The sequence below is a fragment of the Adiantum capillus-veneris genome, chromosome 21 (assembly GCF_014529385.1).
Source record: "Adiantum capillus-veneris isolate H3 chromosome 21, ASM1452938v2, whole genome shotgun sequence".
NCBI lineage: Eukaryota > Viridiplantae > Streptophyta > Polypodiopsida > Polypodiales > Pteridaceae > Adiantum > Adiantum capillus-veneris.
In genome coordinates, this window is record NC_140951.1 from 132,187,163 (window position 1) to 132,206,739 (window position 19,577).

The 19,577-nt window shown below is 40.7% G+C and overlaps 1 pseudogene across 1 annotated transcript in view; it reads right to left on the reverse strand.

Moving 5' to 3' along the window:
• Positions 1–14,641: 14,641 nt before the first annotated feature.
• LOC147431750 (histone-binding protein MSI1-like) overlaps positions 14,642–19,577 on the reverse strand; it is a 42,908-nt pseudogene continuing 37,972 nt past the window's right edge. The window contains exon 8 of the transcript XR_015185722.1: positions 14,642–16,116. The product of XR_015185722.1 is annotated as a histone-binding protein MSI1-like (transcript). The remainder of the gene's footprint in view (positions 16,117–19,577) is intronic.

The following is a 19,577-nucleotide window of genomic DNA, read 5'->3' on the forward strand; positions in this document are numbered from 1 at the left end:
GAGAGAGAGAGAGAGAGAGAGAGAGAGAGAGAGAGAGAGAGAGAGAGAGAGAGAGAGAGAGAGAGAGAGAGAGAGAGAGAGAGAGAGAGAGAGAGATGGTGCCTCCCAGTTGTTTCCTTACAGTCCGACATGAAGAATGTCTGGCAGCCCTAGACAAAAGATGATAAAAAATCTCTTAACTGTTTGTGTCCAATATAGTACAAGATAAGACTTTTAAAAGATTGTGTGGATGCTGGAATGCATATTTATTCCTCCCAATGGGGAATAAAATAAAATGGGAGACACCTACTAGGGGAATTAGTACCTGCAAAAAGATGTTCAAATTTTGGTAGACAACGGCTCAAACAAGAGTTTATCCGTTTATGGACCAAATTTTTGAAGGATGCATCAATTTTTATACTTAAATGCATAAAATTCTATTACATTATTTTGTCAAGACAAGCCTGAAATTTGAATAGATTTTTGAAAAATACACTGAAGGTAAGCGATTTTGTGATGCCTTGGGGAGAGAGAGAGAGAGAGAGAGAGAGAGAGAGAGAGAGAGAGAGAGAGAGAGAGAGAGAGAGAGAGAGAGAGAGAGAGAGAGAGAGAGAGAGAGAGAGAGAGAGAGAGAGAGAGAGAGAGAGAGAGAGAGACCTCATTGGGCTGACACACAACCATGTAGTGCAACTAATTTTTAGTTATCGAGGAAAATAGTGTAATTCTGATATCATCCATTTTTTAAGCCAATTTTCTTCTTGAAATCTAGTTTGTCTTTTAAGTTTTAAGCTAGTGATAATATCTTAAAGATTTATTTTTTTAAAAAGCTCTAATACACAGCAGTGGTCCAGTAATATGACCCTAGGGGCCTTGGAGGAGGGTCATAGGGAATGTGTGTGATGTTTGATTATCGTAGCTCCACAAGAAATCAAGAAGAGGGAGTGGCAGTAAGTGGTGTGCCACACCTATCAAGCACTTGATGTGTTACAACCATGGGTCCACATCCTAAACGTGGACAGAGGGGAGGATATCTTGTATGAAACTAGTGTTCAATTGCTTTGAGTGTTCATTCTTTGTGGTGGGTCTTGCTCGGTTTTACCATTCGCTTGGTAAAGTTCACTCAGTGTATGGTAAGACTTTGAATAAAATACTTTGCCAAATTGAAATTAGACATTTTGTAAAATTTAATGGCCTAGTAACTTGTGTGTAGCAGAAATAGCATGAACATAGTGAGTATTTCATCATAATAGATTCCTAATGAGAATAACAAGAGTGCTTGGGTGGAGAGAGCAACAAAAAGTATAACACCTAGTTAGATAACATGAATAATACTTCAAAAGAGAGAGAAATTAAGCTATTGACAACATTTGAGGACCGGAGTTACATGGAGCTGGTCCCCCCTCCAAAAGGATTTGTATTATGGTTTTCCCCCATCAAGAGAGACATTTTACAATTTTTATTTTTTTTTGTGTTCCTTCAATACTAGCTAGTGCAATGAAGATGGAAACTTCAAGCACTAAGCAAAACACTTATAAAACACAACATCAATTCCCTCACGGTCTCAGAACCAAGACCTCGCACACCTTCGAAGATGGTGAGAGCTAGCCAGGTATGAGAGTAGATTGAGAGGAAGAAGGAGTAGTCTTACAAGAAAGATGTACATCTCCTTACATAATCACTCATATTAGCATAGATTATCTTAGTAATTAGCATGATAGAGAAGATGAGCATGCATTGAAGCTTGGATCTTGGTTGGATTTGCATCACAAAGCCAAGAGTTGTTGGTGTAGGCCTCCCTTTTCACAAGCTTGGAGTAGGTGATAAGCTTTCCATTAAAGCTTGATAAGGAGAGAGGGAGTCTTCTTACTCCACACATGGACTAGTGTGATTGTGTATGCCATAATGCCTTTGAAAAATCATCCCCCTCTCTCTCTTGGTCGACCCCTCTTGCTATTTGCCCATGCTCACACCCTATTGGTCCATGCCAAGCTTAGCCAATGAAATTTAAGCAGCATAAGTCACATAACATTCTGACATGTGCCCCACTTTCCCCTTTTGTGAGAGCTTTAGGTATTTAATTAATGCAACTAAACTCTCATTGGACCCTTTTTTCTCCTCACATACACATCAATTTAGTGATTTGCACACACAATTTATGCAAAACTACCATTCCTCAAGCATCTAGGCATCCAATTTCATTCCAATTTCATCAAATTAGGCATAAATTCCATCAATTAGGCACACACACCTAATTTTAGCAATGATTTAGCAACTCAATGGGATCAACTTAATCAATCAAAAATTGAACGGAGTAGGTCAATCCACTTACAATTGATTGCTTGCTCGCTTAGTCCTTGCTCCTCACGTAGACACTCCATTGCACACACATGTGTGCAACTCCGATTCGGTCCAAAATTGCACATGAGTTGCACACACGTGTGTGAAACTCCGATTCGGTCCAAAATTGATCAAAAAATTGACCAAAATCAACACTCAATCACATGATTAGGCATAGATTAGAGCAATTAAGAGTGATGATCCTTAAATCAGGTAAGCCATTGGGCTGCTGAATGCTCATTGGACCCCTTGGGAGACTGTCCAATAGTCTTCTAGAGAGCTTAATTATTATTGGTTCTTTTATTAAGTGTTTTTAAATTAGTTAAACTAGATTTACTCTAGCCTAATTCTCATTGGTCCACCTCCATGGCCATCCAATAGGATTTGAGTACATCTTGTGGGCATCTGGGCTAGGGAGCTGACATGTGTCCCTCCTTCCCTCTGTGTAAAGAAGCTTGTGAGTGTGTGTGTGTGTGTGTGTTTCTCTCTCATCTCCTATTTCCAGGGCTTGCCCCTCCTATGTAGAGATGCATGAAGACTTTCTGGGCACACACAAAGCATCCAATTTTCCTACGCTTTTGACCTTTGGACACAACTTTTGAATTTTGGAACCTTAGTATTTCATTTTGGAAGTCTTGATGGACTGAACCTTAGGGTCTTTAAAGCCCATTGTTGCACCTTTGTCTTTTGCAGATGGCCCCCCCTTTGGATCCCTATTGTGGCCAGTCTCCCAGCTTAACCAATTTTCTAGCTTTTTCTCCCCTGGCACTTCCCCATATTAAATGATCAGCTTAACATGAGAAAATCATTTAGGAGTATTATGACATTACCTCTCTCTTGAAATCATAGTCGTCCTCGACTACGGGGTAGAGAAGATAAAGCATATTCATTAGTCCTTTTTTTAACGGGTAGAGGATCCCTTTGTTACCCTATGACATCGTTCCAGAATGGATGATTAGTCCATTTGGTGCTTGAGAGCCTAAGCTGCCACAAGCATGTCTGCACATTAGTCCTACCAATCTTCCATAGTAGAGTGACAAGCTCTACTTGGTGTTTGGGAGACGTCATCTCCGCAAACTTGATCTAAGCATACATACTAGTTCATTTTTGTGCACAATAAAGAAAAAGAGAGTCTTATAAGACAATAACTTTGTTCATTTTTAACATTTGTACATTTGCTTACTCTAGGGAAGCATTGTAAGCATTGACAAGGTTTAGGTTATCCTTTAATTGAATGCCTTGCATCCATCTAGCATATTCAAAAGGATAAATCTTAAACTTAATAAGATATCGTCAGATAGTCTTACCACCTCTTAGTACCTTGTCTTCATGTCGGAGCATGGACTCGGGCTACATCACCTCTTCTTGGTCCTCGATCTCCGGTGGGTCTTCAATAGTTGGTTCTTGAGGTGGCTCACCTTTGTAAGGCTTTAGTAGTCTCACATGGAAAGCATTGTGTATGAGATGATGGCTGGGCAACTTGAGTTGATAGGCCATCTCATTGATTGGCCTAAGAATCTGGAAGGGACCATAGTACCTTTTTGCTAACTTAGCATAGTACTTTTGGTGTCCCGTAGGATTCTTGCCTGTCATGTGCCTTAATCGAGCCTTGGGAAATTTGAGTAAGACCCAATCATTTTCTTTAAAGGCTTGGACTCTTCTGTGCTTATCAGCAGCAACCTTTTGCCTTTGCTGTGAGATAGAGATAGCATCCTTAATCTTTTGGAAAGATTCTTGTAGGTATCGGCTATACTCATCTGCCCATGTACCTTAAGTAGCAGCGGAATTTTTAATATTCCCTCAATACCTCGAAAGGTGCTTTTCTTGTGGAAGTATGTACAGTGTTGCTGTAAGCATACTCCACTAAGGGGAAGTACTTCTCCCATTGGGATCTTTGATCTACTTCCGTTACATAGGATTTTAGTAGATCAAGAAGTGTTAGGTTAACTATTTCACTTTGCGGGTGATAGGCCGAAGAGAAGTTTAGCCTTGTTCCTAAATTCTCAAAGAGACCCTGCTAAAAATTACTGGTCATTCTACGATCTCTATCCAACACTATGGACATTGGAAAGCCATGGTACTTGAAGGTTTGTGAAATGAAGAGGGTTGCCATTTGATGGGCTTTGATAGTCTTTTTGATAGGTATAACATGAGCTTGTTTACTGAACCTGTCTACTATCATCCATATTCCCGTATCCTCATGGATAGACTTAGGCAATCCAAAGATGATATGCTCCCCCATGGTGAATTAGGGATTGGCAAAGGTTGAAGAAATCCAGGTTCCTTCCCTCTATCAAACTTCATCTTTTGGTATACCACACATTTAGAAACATACTCTTGTATGTTTTCTTTCATGGTAGGCCAATAGAAATTTGTTTCAATTCCTTTTAGTGTAGACTGAATCCCTCTATGCCTTGCATAAGGAGGAGCATGAGATTCATACATTACTTTATCACAGAGTGAGTTAATAACACATAGTCTATTGCCATAGAGAAGATAACCATATTGTAAAGTAAATGGTTCCTCTTTCTTCCCTAGTGCAAGGGCTAAAATCAATATCTAATTCATAATAATCAATATCTAATTCTCCTAAATTATTTTCTCATGTTAAACTGATCATTTAATATGGGGAAGTGCCAGGGGAGAAAAAGCTAGAATATTGGTTAAGCTAGCAGACCGGCCACAGTTGTGGGATCCAAAGGAGGGAAAATAGGGATCCAAAGGGGGGGCCATCTGAAAAAGAGCCATGTGCAACAATGGGATTAAAAGACCCTAAGGTTCAGCCCATTCAGACTTCCAAAATGCTAAGGTTCCAAAATTCAAAGGTTGTGTCCAAAGGTCAACCATGGGGGGAATTGGATGCTTTCTGTGTGACCCAAAAGTCTTTATCAATCCCTACATAGGAGGGGGCAAGCCTTGGGATTAGGGGATAAGAGAGAAACTCACACACACACACACACACACACACACACACACACACACACACACACACACACACACACACACACACACACACACACACACACACACACACACACACACACACACAAGCTCCCTTTACACAAAGGGAATGAGGGACACATGTCAGCTCCCTAGCCCAAATGCCCACAAGGTGTACCCAGTTCCTATTGGATGGCCTGGAGGTGGACCAATGAGAATTAGGCTAGATTAAATCTAGTTTAATTAATTTAAAAACACTTAATAGAAGAACCAATGAGAATTAAGCTCTCTATAAGACTATTGGAGAGTGTCCCAAGGGGTCCAATGAGCATTCAGCAGCCCAATGGCTTGCCTAATTCCTATTGGCCAGGAGGCAAAGGGGTCTAATGAGAGTTTAGTTGCATTTATTAATTAGATAAAGCTCTCACAAAAGGGGAAAGGGGGACACATGTCAGAAGGCTATCACTTATACTCCTTAATTATCATTGGCTAGCCCTAGGGAGGTTCAATGAGAGTGGAGCATGAGCAAATAGCAAGAGGGGTCAACCAAGAGAGAGAGGGGGCTGATTTTTGCAAGGCATTATCACACACACACTCACACAATCTCATGTGTGAATCAAAGAAGACTCTCTCTCCTTCTCAAGCTTTAATGAAAAGCTTACCACCTACTCCAAGCTTGTGAGAAGGGAGGCCTACACCAACAACTCTTGGCTTTGTGATGCAAATCCAACCAAGAGCCAAGCTTCAATGAATGCTCATCTCCTCTACCATGCTAATTACTAAGCTAAGCTATGCTAATATGAGTGATTATGTGAGGAGATGTACATCTTTCTCGTAAGAATACTCCTTCTTCCTCTCAATCTACTGTCATACCCCGCTAGCTCTCACCATCTTCGAAGGTGTGTGAGGTCTTGGGTTTGAGACCGGAGAGAATTGATGTTGTGTTTGATAAGTGTTTTGCTTAGTGCATGAAGATTTCATCTCCATTGCACTAGATAGTCTTGAAGGAACACAAAGAATTGTATTGTACAATGTCTCTCTTGATGGGAGAAACCATAATACAAAGCCTTTTGGAGGGGGGACCACCGGCTCCATGTAAATCCGGTCCTCAACTGTTGTCAATAGGTTAATTTCTCTCTCTTTTGAAAGTATTGTTCATGCTATCTAACTAGGTGTTATGCTTTTTGTTGCTCTCTCCACCCAAGCACTCTTGTAATTCTCATTAGGAATTTATTCTAATGAAATGCCCACTATGTTCATGCTAATTTCCGCTACAGACAAGTTTTTAGGCCATTAAATGTTAAATTGGTATCAGAGCACAAGGTTTCTCTTTTCTTGCTCAAGAAGGGAGGTCCTCAAGCTAGCTATAAATGGTTGGTCTTATTAATTTCCTGTGAGTAAGTAGAATAGGGATTTTTCAGCCTTGGAGTGCGCCTACCTTCGTGCAATTAACGGGGCATCACCGTCGAGAGCTATGGTATTAATAGTGGAGTCCTACGGGCCTACGGCTTAACCACTATTGAGCTATTAGAAGCTTGACAGGAGACGGTGCTGGTTTGGTGTTGAATGACCCTTTCTTCTATTCCTTGCAATTAATGGTATTGGAGCCACGGGTACAGTAGCTTGAGTGCTTTTTCTAAAGGGGTAAAGAGGCGTAGCAACTAGGGCTTGAAGTGCCAAAGTACACCTAAAAATTTTACACCTAAAACATGTTAGAATGGCTGAAAATAATAAAGAGAGTGAAATTAATGTTGATAACTTTGATTTTGCTAATGAGCAAGCTACTAATGATGCCCCGATGCTTGTTAACTATCTTGTTTCTAGGCTTCAACAAGCCATGGGCAATCCATGTCTCCAAAGTGAAGTGCAACGGCAGCTCCATGCTCATGGGATTCTCCAAGCTCACCACCATGACGAGAGAACACCTAGGAAGCCTCCTTGTGAGACTTCCAAAAGAGGTCTCTCTCCGATTCGGGAAGAAGAAGAGAATCGATACGAAGGGCTCAAGAATTTACTTCTTGATGATGCATCTCCTTCCCAAAGGAGAAATCAAGAACCTCCATCGAAGGAACGAGAAAGAAGTGAGTCTCCCGCCACCTCGGCGGAGATGGCTCCACGAAGACGGTGGGCTAAACGCTCTCCATCACCTCCAAAACGGAGAAGACCCTCGCACCCTTCTCCACACCATAATTCAAAGAGAGATGAAAAAAAGCAAGAGAAGAAAAAGGCGAGAAAGAGGACACCCTCTTCTCCATCTTCTTCATCCTCTTCCTCTTATGAAAGTGATGGTGAAGACGATGAAGATCAAGACAAGAAAAAGGCGAGAAAGAGGACTTCCTCAAATTCTTCACCTTCTAAAGAAAGTGATGGTGCAACCTTTGAACCATAAAAAAGAAGAGACCATAGGAAATCCTATGCCGCATGGAAGAGGTCATCCAAGCTGAAGAAGTTCAAAGAGGGAGGGAAGCGCATCTCTTCCCTTTCCTATGATGGCACCTTTGGTGCTACGGACAATGTCTTTGCCTTTATCCAACAATTTGATGTGGAGTTTGGAGATGAGGCCTTCACGGAGTCCTTTAAGCTACGCCATGTAGCTATGCACTTTCAAAAGTCCACCAGACAATGGTGGTCTAGCCTACGAGCCAACGGTGAAGCTCCACGAACCTGGAAAGCTTTAAGAGCTTCCATTATGAAGCAGTTTTGGCCATCGATGCCAAAGACAAAGTACTCACAGAATGGCGAAGCTTAAAGCTCTCTCCCTATGAATCCATCCACAAATATGTAGACACGTTTTGGGACCTAAAACTCAAAGCCACTATCTTCAAAAAGTTGGATTTTGGAGAGCAAAAGCAACAATTTTGTGCGAGCTTAACCGAAGAAATGGCGGAGTATGTCAACTCCCAAAGGCCACGTACTATATCAGCGATAATACACCGTACTATGGTGGCCTCTCGAATCAATTTCCAAACGGGGGCTAAAAGAAATAATAAGCCCACGAAAAACAACTGTTCCAACAAGCCTAAGGGGAAGGACAATGTCCAAAAGTCTCCTAAGGGCAACTCCAACAAAGCTAAAGAGAAGGGAGTTTACAAAGGTAAAAACAAACTCTCTCCTAAAGAGCTTGACCGTTATTGCAAGGATAACCGGTGTTTCAAGTGCGGCGAACAAGGGCATGCGTACCACGCTTGTCCCCAAAAGAACAACCGCCAAGATTCTCCTAGAGCTACCTTGGTTGAAATCCAAGAGGAGGAGAATCACCAAACTCACCACAAAGGATATCCTCTATGCCACGCTTGGGGAAAGGTAAGAGAACATGATGCTTTTATTCTCTTTGACCCTGGTTCTACTCACAATTTTATATCTATAGAGTTGGCCACCAAGCTAGGCATACAAGCCTACGAGATGGGAGATGTCCTACCCGCAGACAGTGCTTTCAAGGGGCAACAAGCTTCAGTCACTCCCTTAATCAGGAAATTGAGGCTTCATGTCCAAAGCTATGTGGACAAAGAGGACTTCTTTATCTCTCCTCTCAAGCACGAGGATGTAATCCTAGGGGCACCATGGTTTGATCGCCTGGCTCCCCTGAACGGAGAATCTCCTTTAAGTTCAAGGAAAAAGATATGTATATAGATGCTAAGGAAATGGGTAACACTATCCCCATTGTACATACACCATCTTTCAACAAGTCAATAAAGAGCTCTATTCTCGTGTACATGATTTTTGTGAAAAATTCTCAAAATGAACCTAATGCTTTAGCAAAAGAAAATAAAAGCAACCAAAAGGAATTAGAGTTATCTGATTTTATCAAGGGGTTCCAAGATGTTTTTATTAACGACATCCCTTGTGAGCTACCTCCTAAACAAGGCAATGATGACCATGCAATTGAACTTCTTCCAGGAAGTTCACCACCTATTAACAAACCTCCTTATAGAGTTTCTCAAGCTCAACAAGAGGAGATTATGCGGCAAGTGCATGAGTTAGTTGAGAAGGGCATGGTTAGGCCTAGCTCATCTCCATTTTTCTCACCTGTGCTATTAGTGAAAAAGAAATATGACACATATCGTATGTGTGTTGACTATAGAGCACTAAATAGGATCACTATCAAGAATAGGTTTCCCGTTCCACGGGTAGAAGACCTATTTGATAAGCTACAAGAATCAATCTACTTCAGTAGGATTGAACTAAAAAGTGGCTATCATCAGATAAGGATAGTTGATCAAGACATTGTAAAGACCGCATTTCGCACTACGTTTGGTCTTTACGAATACATTGTCATGCCTTTTGGCTTGACCTATGCACCAACCACATTCAACCGCTTGATGGAGAAGCTGTTCAGGCCTCATCGAACCTTCAGTGGAGTGTTCTTTGATGATATTATCATCTACTCTAATTCGTTAGACGAACACAAGCAACACCTCCAGGTAATATTTCAAGTTTTAAGAGAGAATAAACTTTATGTAAATCGAAAGAAAAGTGATTTTTTCTTGCAAGAGATTCAGTATTTAGGTCACATTATCTCTCAAGATGGCATCCAAATGGATCCATCAAAGTTAGAGGTAATAAAAGGATGGCCTAAACCAAGGAATCTTCATGAATTAAGAAGCTTTATAGGTATGTGTGCATACTATAGACGCTTCATAGAAAAGTTCTCACAAATCGCGGGACCATTTCATGACCTAACAAAGAAAAATGTTAGGTATACATGGTCTGCCAAGGAGAACAATGCTTTCAAAAAGCTTAAAGAAATGCTTATCTCTCAACCTGTGCTTACACTGCTGGATCTCTCAAAGCCATTTGAGGTCCAATGCAACGCTTCTCGTGATTGCCTTGGAGCTGTTTTTCTCCAAGAAGGGCACACCATAGCCTATGAAAGTTGAAGGCTCGACCTTGTTGAGCAAGCTCTAGGCATATATGAAAAGGAACTCCTTGCAGTTCTACATGCCTTAGACTCATGGAAGCACTATTTATTGGGGACTCCTTTCATTCTCTGGATGGATCACCAAAGCCATTTGAGGTCCAATGCAACGCTTCTCGTGATTTCCTTGGAGTTGTTTTGCTCCAAGAAGGGCACACCATAGCCTGTGCTTACACTGCCGGATCTCTCAAATCCATTTGAGGTCCAATGCAACGCTTCTCGTGATTGCCTTGGAGCTGTTTTGCTCCAAGAAGGGCACACCATAGCCTATGAAAGTTGAAGGCTCGACCCTGTTGAGCAAGCTCTAGGCATATATGAAAAGGAACTCCTTACAGTTCTACATGCCTTAAACACATGGAAGCACTATTTATTGGGGACTCCTTTCATTCTCCGGATGGATCACCAAAGCCTTAAGTACTTCATGACGCAGACCAAGCTCTCCGAAAAACAAATTAGGTGGGTAAATTTCCTTTTGCAATTTCATTTTCATATTGCTCATATTGCTGGCAAGCATAATCAAGTAGCCGATGCACTCTCAAGACGGTCGAGAGTGAATGCGGTTTCCATAGCAACTCACAATGATCTATCTTCTATGATAGATGAGTATGCTATTTCTCTTGATTTTAGAGATGTGATTTCAGCCCTTGTAGTACTAGGGAAGAAAGAGGAACCATTTACTTTACAAGATGGTTATATTTTCTATGGTAATAGACTATGCATTACCAACTCACTACGTGAGAAAGTAATGTATGAATCTCATGCTCCTCCTTATGCTGGGCATAGAGGCATTCAGTCTACCCTAAAAGGGATTGAAACATATTTCTATTGGCCTACCATGAAAGAAAACACACAAGAGTATGTTTCTAAATATGTGGTATGACAAAAGACGAAGTTTGATAGAGGGAAGCAACCTGGATTGCTTCAACCTTCACCAATCCCTTATTCACCATGGGAGAGCATATCCATGGATTTTATCTTATGATTTCCTAAGTCTATCCATGGGAATACGGGAATATGGACGATAGTAGACAGGTTCAGTAAACAAGCTCGTTTTATACATGTCAAAAAGACTATCAAAGCCCATCAAATGGCAACCCTCTTCATTTCACAAATTTTCAAGTACCATGGCTTGCCAATGTCCATAGTGTCGGATAGAGATCCTAGAATGACCAGTAATTTCTGGAAGGGTCTCTTTGAGAATTTAGGGACAAGGCTAAACTTCTCTTCGGCCTATCATCCACAAATGGATGGGCAAAGTGAAATAGTTAACCTAACAATTCTCGATCTACTAAAAGCCTATGTAACGGAAGTAGATCAAAGATCCCAATGGGAGAAGTACTTACCCTTAGTGGAGTATGCTTACAACAACACTGTACATACTTCCACGGGAAAAGCACCTTTTGAGGTAGTTGAGGGAAGATCAAAAAGTCCCTTGCTACTTAAGGTACATGGGAAGATCTTCGCTTGTAGATGAGTATAGCCGAGACCTACAAGAATCTTTTCAAAATATTAAGGATGCTATCTCTATCTCACAACAAAGGCAACATGCTACTGCTGACAAGCACAAAAGAGCCCAAGCCTTTAAAGAAAATGAATGGGTCTTATTAAAATTTCCCAAGGCTCGATTAAGGCACATGACGGGCAAGAATCCTACGGGACACCAAAAGTACTATGCTAAACTAGCAAAAAGGTACTATGGTCACTTCTAGATTCTTAGGCCAATCAATGAGATGGCTTATCAACTCAAGTTGCCCAATCATTGGCTCATACACAATGCTTTCCATGTGAGCCTATTAAAGCCTTACAAAGGAGAGCCACCTCAAGAACACACCAAGCCTCTGAGCTCTACAATGCTATCTCATGGTTGAAGTCAGCATGCATCACATATCCATCCTTCACCTTGTTCTGGTTGAACATGTTCACTCCATGTACATAATCTCTATCATCAGGATGTAGAAGTCAAAGGAAGACGACTTAAAGATCTTCTCAGGACTTGAGGCGTTTACAAATGATTCATTCGCTCTTTTCTTGCCCTCAATGATGAACACAAAGTCCATGTTGACGGCATTGCCCCTACTATTAGGGTCAAGCTGCTTCCCAGAGGAGCCTCCTTTGCTTGCGATTAATATGCCAGCTATAATCAATACACAAACAAAGATTCCAAAAAGAACATAAGCACCATTCAAATGCAACACACAACATGATTATTTACTGACCTTCAAACTACGCTTGTGATCTAGTCCAACCACCGAGCTCATGCAGCACAGGCTTTGCAATCATTGTCAAGCCCCCTTTCGACTTCACCCTCAATATCTGGAGAGTCCCCTGACACCTGTTGGCCACACAAGCCATGCCCAGTAGCCCACTCAATGAAACCCCAACTTCGCAGCATATACACACATAATATATAAGGTAAAAGCATATACCTCATTTAATAAGTTATTCTGAATCATTTTCTTACTTCACCTTATTTTCTTTATGATATTTAATCCTCATGCATATTAGTATGAGCCCATCATGACATAAGCCAATACACTAGCTTGTCTTTTTCTTGCCATGCATCATTTTTAATTCATGTTAATCCTCTTATTTAGTCAAGGGATCCATTACATGCTTACATCTACCATGATGCATTTACTTTTGGAAGTAAATGACAACTTAAGCAAACCTAAGATTTCTAAAGCTAGAAGCATCTAAGAGAAAGGACAAGTGGCAAGAAGACTTCTAAAAAGACAAGTGTCATCACCAACAAGGAGATATTTTGAGATAAAAAATTGGAGAACCAAATAGACAAGTGTCACTTGAGAGCTAGTGGGCATAGGTTGAATGAGTCTCTCACCTAGCATTGTATATTCTACTAAGTCCTATAGTAGGTCCACTATTGGCACACTCGCCTTTAAGTGGGAGGTTATTGGAGTAAAGGTGGTGTGTCTTACCACGGGCAGGACACATTGTTTGGCCGTCCACTTACTTTTCCCTTATTCCTTGTACATATACAAGAATAAGAAACTCTCTTAATCGTTTTACACAGCCAACCCTAACCGGCCAAACAAGGTCAACTATTAGCAGCCAAACCAAAAGCCTCTAATCATAAGTGCGTAACCCTTACGAACTAAAATATCCAAATCGATGTGACCATAAGACGATTTAGAGCATCCAACCTTCAGAAGCTTTTCATGGACAACTCCTAGCGGCCAAACCATAAGCTACTAACCCTAAGCGGCTAGCCGCCTAAGCTGGGTGAAACAACCAAACCAAAAAGGACTGAAACTATATGTCGCTAATCCAATTGTTTGGAGATATTGTTTAGAATTTGTTTGAAATGGATAATATCTATTTTGAACCTGTCTTTATGCCGATTTGAGAATTATTTGATTTTGATTTTGGTATTGGTTTCAATAACTTTGTGATTTTCTCCTCAAAGGAGTATTGAGAAGAATTGATGCTTGAGAACATTTACATATACTCGTGGCACGGACCCTTGTGGTTATTTGCGGGGGGAGAATTGACTGATTGTGTGTTGTTTTTACTCATGTCTTGGATCTGGATGATTATTTACGGGGGGAGTATTTGTGCTATTTCATCTTACTTCTTCTGTTAATCATTAGATGATACGTTCAATCATGTTGAAAGCTTACCAAGGATGAGCCGGTTTGCGGATGGTATAGCTTGAAACCTTTGTTTTCAATACTATAACCAACAAAAATGCATCTAACAGCCTTACCATTCAATTTTTTACATTGCGTTTGTGGAACCAAAGCATAAGCTAAACAACCAAATCTGGGCATGTAATCAATAGATGGCATTTTATCATGACATGCTTCATAAGGAGTCATAAGATTTTGTAGGACACTTGTTAAGTACATAAGTAGGCTCAAACCAAAACAAATGTGGCAAAGCTTCACTCTTAACCATACATCGTGTTATGTCTGTAAGCAAACTATTTTTTATTCCAACAACACTATTTTATTGAGGTGTATACGACACTATACATTAATGTTTTATCCCACGATTAGCCAGAAATTCATTAAACTCATGAGACATATACTCCCCTCTTCGATCTAAATGGAGGGTTCCCATAGTATATTTAGAGATATTTTTAGCCACAACCAAAAATTCTTGAAGCACAGGAACACTTCAGACTTAGCTTTAGGAGGATACACCCATGCATGCTTGGAGTATTCATCAATGAAAGTCAAGAAGTATGGGTAATTGCCTAAGATTTTGCATAGACTCACAAACATCACTATGTACAAATTGCAACCTGCATGTAGCGTTTACTAACCATACTTTGGAAACTTCAAAATCTATATCTTACCCAAAATATAGCCTTCACAAACATGCTTAGAAGATGCTTCAAGAGGCGGCAAAGAAGCAACCATATCCATTTTTTGCAAACACATCAAACTAGCAAAATTCAGATGTCCAAAATGTACATGCCAAAGTTTTTCATCTGAAACAGCCTTTGACTCCACAACTTCATTTGCAAAATTCTACCCACACTTGTCATACAAAGTAAGCTTATAAAGCTCATGGCACAAATGCCATATGAAACTATATCATCACCTTAACTACGATCATGAGTTGTACATCTGTCATCCATAAATTTGACCAAGTCTAGCAAGTGTAGATATAGACAAAAGGTTGTTTTTAATCCCTGGCACATAAGTGCATCAACAAGTGTGAAATTAAGAACTACCATTCACAGCAATTGGCACAATCTTTCCATCTCCCTTGATTGGATAAGAGGCATTGCTGGCACAAGTGATTGTATTCCCATGAGGGAAAAACTCAAGAGAGGTAAACAAGGCATGATGTGAGGTAATGTGCTTTGTAGAACCACTGTCAAAGTACCACACATTTGAATCTGCATCAACTGACATGGATGCATCATGTATAGAAGGATCATAAGTGAATTCTGTACTAACTGCCCACTCTGCATCTACATCAGTATCATAATCTCCTTCCTCAAAAGATGCTACAATAGTTGCATTTTTTGGGGAGTCAACCTCTTTCTTCTTGGCCTTCTATTTAGGACACTACTTTATCTAGTGATCGTTAGCCTTACAATAATGGCAAGGCATCTTCTTTTTTCCTTTTTCATCAGAATTCATAGACGAGGTACTGCCAACAGAAGCATTATAAACAAGTGATTTTCTACTCACTGAAGAACAATGAGAAGTGGCTACATGTTTTTACCACCTTTTCTTTGAGCAGCAACAAAAGCCCGTTCAGCTGCACGCTATTTAGCCATGTTCATGACTCTTGTAACAATGTGCATAATGCATCAAACTTGACATCTTGAGAGGTTTCTTGGGTCATAAGTCTCTAAGTACTAGCAAAGTCTTGTAAGAATCTAGCAATGCACATCAAGAGTAGTCTGCACAAGTGAGCTCTCAAAAATGACTTCACCTGCACAAATGAGTTGCTCATTGATATCCTTGATAGCAACAAGAAAAGTCTCAATGTCATCTTCTTCTTGCATAATCTTCGACTCCAGCTTTTTACGCAGCAATGCAATTTTAGGTTCATTACAACTTGAATAAAGACCAACCAGAATATCTGAAGAATGTTTTGCTGATTTAGTTGAGTGAATGTAAGGAGTAATAGTGCACTTCAAAGATAATGCAATCAATGTATGAGCCTATGCATCTCTAACATCCCAACAAGACTACTTAGTCATAGGAAAAACAACTCTAGAAGCACAACAGTCCTGGTCCTGCCACTAGAACGTGCAACATCCTCAACAGTCTATATCCATAAAAGGTGGACGTACATCAATTCCCGGCACAACATTGCAAACGTCCTTTAACACAAGAACATTTTGCATCATGTAAGCCCAACATTGGGTAGTTATCCCCATCTAGTTTATCCTCAGTAGCAAACATCTTGAAAACATCTGTGTTGTTGTCAGCCATGGTGAGTGATTGCACCTGATGTGAAAACTGCACGAAAAGAGGTAAAACAAATTAGGACGAACACGTGATATATAGCACAATCCAAAGAAGACTGTAAGGGACCTGTTCTACAAAAAAATGCACTGATAAAAATTATGCACAAAAAGACAAAATTGTTTGCGTAGAACTGTCTGTAGTAGAAATGGAGGCCAAAATTAGCTTGATGAAATTTTGAGCCCTCGAAGAATTATTTGACATAGTAACGCTCACCAAACCTCACTCAAATCCGAGGAAGTAAGTAGACATGTGCTATGCCCAAGAAGATGCGACATGCTCTAATGCAAATTGTTGGAAATAGGGTGGCAGGGAAACACACAGAGCTTGGAGAAGATGAAGAAGTTCAAGGTACACAACAGAGAGTATATTGCTTAGTGGTTCTAAGCATGTATTGGTGGTACCACTATTTTACTTTTTGGAATACCACCAAGAGACTACTTGGGAAAGGAATTTGTGATAAATTCAAAAAAGAAAAGGGGAATTTTGAAATGTTAATGGCCTTAGTAGTTGGAAGGGGCCACTCGTTGTAGGGAAGGACGGCTCAGTCATCATTTCAAGATATGTGTGATGTTACTTGTCATAGGACGATGTTAACTTTTGATAGATTCTTCTCGGGTGCCAGGTGATCTCCCTGAGCTTCAAAACTAAAACGATCGTCTCATTCACTCTTGCGTCTCCTCTGCCGTACTAAGAAGGTAAACCCTACTACCGTTTTGAACTGCTGAGGTTTCCATGTCTGCATGTGCCATTTTTCCTACTGCATTTGAAGTGACGCTTCGCATGCATCATGAATATTGTAGCACTTGGAGCTGTATGCATGCATTAGTCTTTGTCCTCTGCTCATAATACATGCATCCTTTTTGCAAACAGAGGTTGCTAGCCGCGCTCATAAACAATTTTGAACTACCGAGGCTTACATGTCTTTATGTCCTGTTTTGCATGTTTGCTTTACCGAAGTCAAGCATTGTATGCATCAAACTGTAGCACTTGGAGTTGTAGTCATTAATCTTTATCTGCGTGCTCATAATCTCATCCTCTCTACCATACAGTCAAGCTGTAGGCTGCAAGATAAAGTCACCTGCACGCGGTTTACCAAGGCACAAGACCAGGAAGGGCACAATGTCTGAACTTGAACTTCACGATCAAACCCCTCCAACCAATGAGCTCGCGATGCGAAGTAGTCCATCAAAAGTGGAGGTAAAGGCTGAGCCTAGCACTGTGGAATGCGTTGCATCCAATTCAAAGCTATCAACAAAGTCATTGAAAGGTACGCATGTGCATGTTTTGCATTGTTTTTTTTTCATTTGTTCAGTCTTTGAAAAGTTGGGCTTTCAACGGCTATCAAGATTTTTCTTCTCGGCCGAGGAAACTGCATGAGGAGTACGGGATCAGCCTAGAGGGGAAGCTTCCTAAAGAGCTCACAGATAAAGATATCCTTGATGAGGAGTGACTGAGTGTCTTCAAGTGCTTGCACAAGAAAATCACAAAGCTATTTCTCAACCATGTGAGGGATGAGTTCGTTGATGAGTGTCAGCTTTTGTACCAGAAGGTATATAAAGCAACCCCACCCAATGGTGAGCTGCTAGCAAAATGTCCACGGGGTTTGTGTACGAGAGGTGTCCAGTAGCAGCAACAACAAGTGATCCGACTGGACATCGAATTGCATGGGCAAGGTTTGTTGGCAGTGTCCTTGAAAACTGCAAGATGCAAAAAGGGGGTTTGGAGCGGAAGATCAACAAGTTCCGCACCGATTATGGCTTGACAGGTGTCGTTCAAATAGAAGGATCTATCTGTGACGGTGCCTTGTCATCAATATTGACAATGTCGACAAGAAAGCTGCAACCATTTCACGCAATAGAGATGCCAATGTATATTCAACTGGTGCTTAGCATGGCGGAGGGAATTAGTGGCCAGGAGAATGAGCAAAAACGGTTGTTGGGCGAGGTGAAAGTGCAGCTGCAGGAAAAGAGGGACCCGTGGCTTAGAAATGAAAGGCATTTTTTTTTCTTACAATGACTTCTATAGGGAATTGAACCAACTAAACAAGGAGCTGGAGGTGCTGAAGACCTCACCCAATTCACATCCAGGGGAGGTAGACCGCAAAGAGGTAGAGGTCACATCTATCACCAAGATGCTGTCCAAGGAAGGTGCCACTACTCATTCATGGCGGCTTAAAGAAGATTTGGACTCCTTGTAGGTCTTGTCTTGTTGCTAAAAGTGCCTAGATGTACTTTGTGATAAATTCAAATTTCTCAATTGATAAGTAGAATGTGTTGATCAAGTGGTTAGACTTCAGGCTAGAAGTGTTGCATGTGATGAAGTGCTTTGAGATAGGTCTAAACTGCTTACTTGGAGTAGGAAGTGTTGACCAAGTGGTTAGAAAAAGCTTCATTGTGCTCACTGGTGCCTAGAAAGTGCTTAAAAATTCCCTAAAAGTACTGGTGGTAAGAAAGTGTTTTGAAGCGCTGACAGGGTCCATCAAAGTACTTTGAAGTGCTTTGATATAGCTCGATACTGCTTACTAGGTGGTTATGAAGTTTTGACCAAGTGGTAAGGATTGAATGAAGAGACTGCTTTGAAGTGCTCCACAATGTTGAATGATGCTTAGAAAGTACTTCAAAGTGCTTTCTAGGAAGAAATCAACACTTTGAAGCACTTAAACTCCTCACAAGGAGCACTTAGTGGTGACTAGGTGGTAAGAAAGTGCTTTGAAGTGCTCAATGTTGCTTAATAGGTGGTCACAAAGTGATTTGAAATGCTTATTTTGCAGAGTGTTTTGTTCTTGGGGCCAGCCAGATTGTTGAAGTGTACGTCTAGAATACAAGACCCTACCAAGACCTGGAAAAGAGGTTAGAATTGTGCTTGCCTCAGGCTCGCAAGTGCTTGAATGGGTGGATCGCAAAAGAGGCATTTACTCTCAGATGATCTCTCACGGTGTTCATCTCTTGGAATTGTATCTGATCCTTGCCCCAATATCCAATCCCTTATGGAATAACCTTGGTATTTGGTTTGTTCTACCTCCTCAGAGTCATCATAACAAAGTTGTTGTTATAAAAATCCCTAAATAGGTAGGTTGGTAGGTCTGTTGCTCCCTTATTTTTTATCTTGAAGCTATAGATGATCTTCATGGCCGTTAGTTGTCCTAGTTTGGCATGCGAAGTCCATAGAAGATCTTTTATGTTTCTATCTTCCAAAAAATAGACTCATATGCTAGGATTATACGTACTAAGCTGTTTCAAAGGCTTCAAATCTATTTGATCGTATCCCTTGAATTCTAAAGTTGGTGGTCCTTATTTTACTGACATATCTGGGATTATGGTGTTTACTTCTAACTCCCATCTGTCTACCACATCAAGGTTTTCAACTTGTACGTACTGGGTTTTGTTTCTGTCCATGTATAATTTTCCTTGTTTGTTTGCCCTAACCTCTTCTTGAAACTCAATACCATGGTC